The sequence below is a fragment of the Grammomys surdaster genome, unplaced genomic scaffold (genome assembly GCF_004785775.1).
Source record: "Grammomys surdaster isolate TR1022 unplaced genomic scaffold, NIH_TR_1.0 263, whole genome shotgun sequence".
NCBI classification, from domain to species: domain Eukaryota; kingdom Metazoa; phylum Chordata; class Mammalia; order Rodentia; family Muridae; genus Grammomys; species Grammomys surdaster.
In genome coordinates, this window is record NW_021604704.1 from 3,780,569 (window position 1) to 3,789,730 (window position 9,162).

A 9,162-nucleotide genomic window follows, 5' to 3' on the forward strand; every position below is an offset into this window, starting at 1 on the left:
TCAGTTAACTCTTCTAAGCAGAGGTCACAGCCTCTTCTTCATAGGAAGAAGGCCGTAGGGACAAACACACTGCTCAAAACCCACCATTCCTGCTTCTGGAACCTTCCCTCCTGCTACCCTCACTCTTGGCATTGTCTTGCTCTCCATCAGCTAGCTATCTGTCCATGGACTTGGTCTATGGAAACCCACTCTTAGTAGGCATCACACCACTGAGAGCTCAGAGCCTTAGTGTCTCCTCTTAACCTCTTCCGCATTCAGCTTGTCAAGGGGGTTAGACCTAACACTTACTGGGGAAGGTCTTTCCACTGGCATCCTCCTGCCTCTTAGAGTTCAGAACCTCTATTTTTCCCTTTGTGTTGTCACTCCCAGGTGGCTAAAAGTCCTTCACGTTGGTTCAGCCTTTGCTGTCTGCCCATTTCATCCATGGAGGAGCCTGAGACAAGAACCTGCATATGAACAGCCACTTGCTTCAGCGGCTAAGACCATATGACCAATTTTATTTCATATATAATCCCAGCTGTTTTCAAACCTCACCATCTGAAATTATCTTAAAACATATCCAAGACTTTATATTTTCACATAAAAATATTTCAAGTAAGCCGGGCGTTGGTGGCGCACGCCTTTAATCCCAGCACTTGGGAGGCAGAGACAGGCGGATTTCTGAGTTCGAGGCCAGCCTGGTCTACAGAGTGAGTTCCAGGACAGCCAGGGCTATACAGAGAAACCCTGTCTCGAAAAACCAAAAAAAAAAAAAAATATTTCAAGTATTCATTCAGGAAAGATTTGTAAAAGTCCACACACACACACACACCAAACTTTACCACTATCCCTACTAAAGAAATATTGACATTTGTCTATTAATACCAATGAACTCTGCTCAGTATCTAGAGCAGCAGTTCTCAACCTGTGGACTGAGACCCATTTTGAGGGTCAAAAGACACTTTCACAGAGGTTGAATATCACATATCCTGCATTTACATTTTGGCTTGTTTAAACTAGGAATCAGACATGGTCCCTTACAGTGCATGGTTGGTATGTCTCTTAAGCCTGTTTATAGGTTACCCCCTTTCTGACTAACATTCTCACCATTTGTCTGTAGGGGGGAAAAGGAGAGCTTTTGACCTGGAAATTTTCCCACAGGCAGTTATTTGGCTGATCGGCTCTATCTCTTGTGTGTCATTTAACACACACACACACACACACACACACACTCACACACACACACACACACACCTCTCTTTTCTGTGCATTTGTAATTAGATGTAGAAGCTTGGTCGGCTTTAGATTTGACTTCATTAGCAAGAATGCTTCAGATCACAGCACACCAGGAGGCATGTACTGCCTGGCTACTCCATTTTTCATAATATTAACACTAAATATCAGATATAGGTATGGGTGGCTCTGCCTTTCATATAATAGAAAGAGATGCCAAGATTCTGAATTTCATTTGGGCTTGCAAATTTGTGAGATTCTAATTCTGTTCTTTCTTGGATAAAGTATTTCTATAATAAAAACAACTTTCTTTCATTAACTCTTTGGATACCTTGCAGCACAGTTCATAGCATGAAGAAAGAATAAGTGCCTAGTTTCTAATCTTTACTTACTTTCAAAAAGATGAGTTGGTTCCCTAGTGTTATCTACAGGGAACCAAGGACCTTTGACAAAAATCATTTCAGCACATATGATTTTTTTCAATCCATTACATTCATTATTCATGTTCATTTCCCATCTTTTAACCATTTCATGGCATACAGCTCATCCATTTAAAGCTCAAGGCTCAATGTTTCTTAGAACAGTATCATAATCTAATTTTATAATACTTGATGTCAAAAAGAAACCATTAGCAATCATGCCCACTACCTTTGATACCCCATAACCCTAGGAAACCACTGATCTACTCTCTGGCCATATTGATTTATCTATTATAGACACTTCATATAAATGGAAATACATAATACATAGCCTCTGTCTGGCTTCTTTCCCTCAGTATAAAAATTTTAAGGTTTACCTCTGCTGTAGTATGTGCTGATCCTTCATTCTTTTTCAATGGCAAATGATATCTCATTATACTGATGAATGACATACTGGTTACCCATTCATCTATTGCTGGACATTTGGTTTCTTAAACTGTTAACCTCTGGAACCTGTGACTATGACTTGGTTTGGGAAAAGAGCCTTTATGGATGTAATTAAATTAAAGATCTCATCTCAAGATGAGATCATACTGGATCATCTCTATAGGCCCTAGACCCATTGAATAAGAAATATCATAATGAGAGACATATAGAGAAGAAACAGAAGAGGGCTAGGGGTGGAGTCCATGGGGAGGTGGAGACAAAGATTGGACTGATGCCACCACAACAAGCTGAGGAACGTCCTGAAAAGCTAGAAATCAGAAGCCACAAATGATGTTCCCCTACGATGTTCAGAGGGAGCATAGCATATAGCTCTGCTTCCATCTGGATTTCAGGTTTCTGAGCGCCAGCACTATGAGCGAATAAATGTCTGTTTTAAGCCAAGTTCGTGACTTGCTACAGCATTCTCAGGAAGCTAATAAGGGTTTCTTTCACTTGCTTTTCATAGCTTTACCAAAATGCCTGTGAGAAGAACTTAAAAGGAGGAATTCTTTATTTTGGTTCACAGCTTTGGAAGGTTCAGTCAGTGCTCAGTCAGCTTGATTGCTTTGGGTCTGAGGCATCGTGGTACAGGAGCATGTGGAGGAGAAGGCTGTTCACCTCAGAGAAGTCAGAAAGCAGAGGGAACAGGAAGAGGCCCCTTTGAAGACAAGCCCTTAGTTAGCCATTTCCTCCAGCTAGGTCTTTCCCAAAGTCTCCACCTGTAGGAGGAGTTAAGGTGGGAGGAGTAAGGAGAGGAAGAGGAGGAGTTGGGAGAGGAAGAGATAAAAGGAAGAGGACGAGCTAGAGAGGGTAGAGATGTAGGAGGATGGAGAACCACACAGGTGTGGAGAGCACTTGTTGGAAACAACTTATAAACTTATAATTAGGTTAGCTAATTGGGATACAACTCTTTTTGTATGGGCATCTTGTTATTAATCATTATCAAACATATAAAGCGTTTGATTAATCCATAAGAATTAGAGTCTCACTGGGCAGTGGTGGCCCACGCCTTTAATCCCAGCGCTTGGGAGGCAGAGGCAGGCAGATTTCTGAGTTCGAGGCCAGCCTGGTCTACAGAGTGAGTTCCAAGACAGCCAGAGCTACACAGAGAAACCCTGTCTTGAAAAAAAAAATAATTAGAGTCTCATTCTCTTACTGGGCCCGCATGGATGGCGGAATGGTCTGGGCAATGCCCTGCCTTGTGGAGAGAGCGTGGAAGATTGGCAGAGCCATCTCTCATGCTGGCATCTAGTGGGTGGCAGGGCTGGTGTTTCTGGCGGGCCGGGCCGGTTCTAGCTGCAGTGCGCAAGTGGCCTCAGGCCAAGAAACATGGCGGCTGGGCTAGGTAGAGCTGCTGCAGTTTAGATAGTCGGATGAACCAGAGGCCAGTTTGAAATAATTACCACAACATCCACCATCTCCAAAAATAAGCACAACCAGCTGTGTATCTATAGATCTTTCAGAATCTTAACTACAGCCAGGTCGCTTCTACCATTTGGCTATTAGGAGTAATGTTGCCATGGGTGTTTGTGTGCAGGCTTTGGGATGGATGCGCATTTTCATTTCTCTTGGGTGTGGAATTGGTGCATCATATGGTAACCTCTGACATTTTGAGGAACTGCTAAAGTGTTGAATGCCACTTACAGTCTTCTGGGTAATATATGAAGACTCTAAGTTCTCCACACCCTCACAGACTCATCTCTTTTATCTTGGTTGTCGCCATCCTAGAGTATGGGAAGTCGTCTCTCCTAGTGGCTTTGATTTGTACTTCCTTAATGACTAATGAGTTTGAGCCTTTGTTCACATTCTCACTGGCATGGGGACATGTTCTTTGGTCACATGTCTAAATTCTTGGTCCATTCCTACATTAGGTTTTCTTTTTATAAACCCAGCTTTAAAAGAGGCTTTATTTATTTGTTGAGAGGGGGCTGTGAGTGTACCATAGTGCAGGTTTGGAGGTCTGAGAACATCGTGGAGGGAACTGTTCTTCCTTTACCGTGCTGCTCCTGGGGACGGAACACCAGGCTTAGGCAGCAAGCACCTTTACCCACTCACCCCTACACCGTCTTTTGATGCTGCTTTATTAGAGGTTTCTTTTTTAGGTTTGTTTTTAGATATTCTGGATATACATCCTTTTTAATATCAGAATTTCAAATATTTTCTCTCCACCTTGAATATTGTTCTCACTTTGTTGGATTGCTTGTTTTCTTTCTTGTCTGATCTTTCAGTGCTGTGGATTGAACTTAGAGGTTTGTGCATGTTAGGCAAGCATTAAACTACTGAGGTAGTTAAGCTCTTGTGCTCTAAGTGCAATACTTAAGAATCCACTGTACATTGTAAAGGTAAGAGTTCAGCTTCATTCTTTTGCAAGTTGAATTTAATTCCATGATGGATAGTGTTAACTCTCAACTTAATACAATCTGGAATTACCTAGTAGTTGGGTCTCTGAGTATGTTTGTGACAGATTATTTTAAGTTGAATGATGTAGAAAGACCTATCTTGATTGTAGGTTGGACTATTCCCTGGGCAGAGGATTCTGCACTGTATAAAATGGGGAAAGTGATTCATTCCCTTCAGCTTCCTGTTTGTAAATATAATCCTGCTGCGTTGACTTTCCTACCATGATGGAGTGGACCCTTGAGCTATGAGCCAAAAATCAACCCTAAGTAGGTCTCATAAAAGTGTTTTTATCCCAACATCAAGATGAGAAACGAAACCAAATTGTTCCATATAACATATTTGTTATAACAATTCACCATTTAACTGCGAAGCTATCTCAGCATACTTGATAAAAAAAAATTATCTGATGAACTCATCTGCTTTTAGCTTCAAGAAAGCTAAGCGCAACTTTTTGGTTGTCCCTGCGTTTACCTGACACCAGCTGCCTCCACCATGCTGCCCAAGTCCCACCAGCCCCAACAAGATCAAAGTTGTGTGCCAGATGCCCAGAAGTGAGGTTAGTGGCACATTCACCTTTGTTCCCAAGATGGGTCTGTCGCCAGAAAAGTTGGTGATGATACTGCCCAGGAACCGCAAGAGGCTTTTGGTGTTGTAGCAGCCCAGTTTCAGAGACCTCAGCATTTTGGAGATGGCAGCATCATGGGACAATTGCTAAGGACAGCAACTATAGAGAGGAACAAGCCAGTGAGCAGCATCCTCCATGCCCTCTGCATCAGCTCCTGCCTCCAGATTCCTGCCTTGAGTTCCTACCATGACTTCCCTGGATGATGGACTACAACTTGTAGGATGAAATAAACCTTTTTTTTCCCCAAGTTGCTTTTGATCATAGTGTTTTATCACAATAGAAAGCAAAGAAGGAAAAAAAAACAGGATTGGTGCTGTCTACCTGTTGTTTTTTTGTTTGTTTATTTTTTGAGACAGGCTTTTCCCCGAGTTAGGGCTAGTTGATTAGTTTAGGTTGGGGGGCCAGCAATCCCCAGGAGTCACCTGCCTCTTCTCTAGTGCTGGGAATCACAAGCATGAGCTAGCATGTCCAGCTTTTTTTTTTTTTAATGTGGGTGCTACAATCAAACTCAGGTCCTTGTGGTTATGTGGCAGCATTTTCTCAAGTGGGACATCTCCCCAGCCCATCTGTGTTTTTCTTAAGGTTGGTGCATATGTAAGTTTTAAATTTTCCACAAATATACTTCTTTATTGATCATTGATCATGTGTCAGGAGTAGTTCCTCAGTATGGAACAACAATCTAAATCATAGTGAGTTAAACCTGATGGGGTTTACTATTGTCATTGTTGCTGGTGTAACAGTGTATAGCCATGTAGCCCAGGGTATCCTTGAAGCTATTAGCATCTTCCCTCAGCCTCCCCAATGTCACCATGGCCACATTAGCAAAAATTTTTTCTTTATTAAGGTTTATTTATTTTTATTTTTAATTGTGTGTGTGGGGGGGGTGTTGGGGCATGGGGGTGCAGAGGAGGTGTGTATTGGTAGATATGTGCATGTTAGCACAGGTGCCCAAGAAGTATCAGATCTCCCTGGAGCTGGAGTTACAGACTGTTGTAAGCTTTCCAATATGGATGCTGGAACTGAACTTGGGTCTTCTGCAAGAGCAGAAGCCCTCTCAACTTCTGAGCTATCTCTCCATCTGGCTAAGCAATAGTATTCTTTTTATTTATTTGTTTGTTTGTTTATTTATTTATTTCATATACTGAGTACACTTTAGCCGTCTTCAGACACACCAGAAGAGGGCATCAGATCCCATTACAGATGGTTGTGAGCCACCATGTGGTTGCTAGGAATTGAACTCACGACCTCTGGAAGAGCAGTCAGTACTCTTGACCACTGAGCGATCTCTCCAGCTAGCAATAGTATTCTGAGTACAGATTTTGTGTCCTTCTGGACTAGCAGATGCCCTGGTCTTATTTTGTATTGTATAGTCTCTATCCAAGAATGAGAACCTGCTTCTAGAATTTAGGGAGCCTAAGTTTTTTTGTTTTTTCCCTCCTCCAGCACTATTCAGATGATTCCAGCCTTTCCTCATTGCCTATTTGTAACTTCCCACTCCAACCCAGAGAAGCCATCCTCCATTTGTCTAACAGTTGGCTTCTGGTATAGCATACCATAGCGTCAGACCTGTTAATGTGACCTTATGGGGAACAAGTCAGACAACCACAAGTTAGACTCTAGTTCCTTTCATCTTTAGTCTCGCGTTTGTTGCTTGGCTCAACCCTTTTTCTTTCTACCCCCTCCAGTGAAATTATTTTGCACATGTGTAGTGACGGAAGATTCTTTAGTCACACTCTGTGCTCCATCTTGCAATCTCCTAACCTATGATTTTAAAAGGAAGAAAAAAACCTTGCCTTCATTAGGGTATACTCTATGGATTCTGAAAAATGCATAATGTCATATGTCCCCCAGCATAGTGTCAAGCAGAAGAGCTCCACTACCGGCCACGCCCCCCCCGTGCTCATTTAGTCAAGGGTTCTTCTCTGAATCCATGGCAACCACTGCTCTGCTTATTAGCTCTCATTTTGTGTTTTCCTAAATGCCAGAGAAAATGCCTTTCTGTACTGGTTACTCTCACATAACAAAGGCACCTGGAGCCTCAGTTGGTATAGAGCATGCACAGAGGTCCTGGGTTCACTCTATAAACTGGATATGGGAACACATTCCTGTAATTTCAACACTTGAGAGCTGGAGGAAGGAGGATCTGAAATTCGAGGTCATGCTTGGCTATGCAGGAAGTCAAAAGCCAAACTGCGCCACATGAAACCCTGTCTCAAAAAAAAAAATTACAATCAAGCCATACAAGAATATGGATGAAGTCCAGAGATGGTAGCATACCCCTTTAATCCCAGCTCCTCAGGAGGCTGAGGCAGGAGAATGTCAAGTTAGAGAACAACCAAACAGTTTTGTGAGGCCCAGTCTCAGGGTAAAGATTAAAAAGGACCTGAAACTCAGTGGTAGAGTAGTTGTCTTGAGACTCATCCCCAGCCTAGGGAAAAGAAGAGGAAAGGCTGCTGTTCCAGGTGCATTTGTTATGTGAGAGTAACCAGTAACCAGACCAGGCATTGTCTCCGCATGTAGGAAAACGGAAAGGGAGAGCTAATAAGCAGGCCAGTGGGTTGCCATGGATTCAGAGAAGAAGAACCCTTGAGTAAATGAGCACGGGGGATGTGGCCGGTAGTGGAGCTTTTCTGCTTGACACTATGCTGGGGGACATATGACATTTCTAGCCCACTCCATCTTTTGAATAACTGGATAGTATTCCAGTGCACAGATGTACCCATTTGTTCACATAGCCATCTATTGAAATACCTCTTGGTTGTTTCCTGTTTAAGGCAACTATGAATAAATCTGCTTTAAACATTTATTTGTAAGGGTTTTGTGTGGGCATAACTCAATACTAGTTGATTAAATACTTAGAAGTACAATTGCTGTATTGCACAATAAGACTATGTTTAGTTATGAAAAACCTGACAGTCTTCCAGATTGTTAAATCCTCTCCAGTAGCAAGAAATGAACTTCGTCTTTGCCAGCAGTTAGTATTGCCAGTTTTCTTTTCTTGTCTTTTTTTAATTTTAGAACTCTAATACATGTGTGTTAGTAGCTCATTTGGTACTAAATAAAATCTTTGGTAGCCCATAGCATTTCTCCTGCTTTGACATTTGCCATTGCCTTCCCTTTGGGAGTCTCACCCAGATCTTTCTGTATTATATATGTCACATGGACCTCACCTTCGGTAGATGTCTTGGTGGAAAGAGCTGGCTGCCTCCTGGAACACAGCTCCAGGAACGCTGTGCACTGCCTGTGAGACGTGGCCACATTTCTCTGTGATGAAATCTGGTCTTTGGAGCTAGCCCTTTCTCTCTACCGTGAACAACAAAGTACCAAAGGTACAGTTTCCTTTCTGGTGGTAATTGGCTGCTCTGAATTCGATGCTCTGGGAAATAAATTGCTCCAGGAAATGAAGTATGAGTCATCCAAAGAACTTGTGATCCCTTCCACATCCGTTACTGCCGGGAGCTTAATGCTGCCTCATCCCAAACTCCTGGTACAGTTTATTTTTCACCTGCCCACACATGGCTAGATGTGTTCTTGGCTCTTGGGTGGCTTCTGCAGGCTCCCCAATGCCCTTAGCTGCTTTTCTTTTGAGAGTGACTAGCAAAGACTTTGCTATAGACCTATTCAGTAGTCATGAAAGTGCAGCCTCATAATACCTCACTGTTTTATATAAACATTTGTCTTGTGTACTTTACTGGTTTCTTGTTTTATAATAAGAATGTAGTTTAGTGCATGAGCTGTAGTGGTCAACTAGACCTGCCAATAGGGCTCTCCTCCCCCTCCCTCCCTTCCCCCTATTTCCTTCTTATTTATTAAGACAGGTTCCTGGTTGGCCTAGGACCCTCTATGCAGTCACAAACTCACAGAGATCCTCCTGCCTCTGCCTCATAATTCCTGGGATTAGAGGAGTGTGCCATCATTTCTTTACATTTAGTTTCCTTGCACACTTCTTTTTCCTTTTCATCATCATCATCATTATTATTATTATTATGTAGAAGAGCACAGAGCATTGGATCTGCAGAG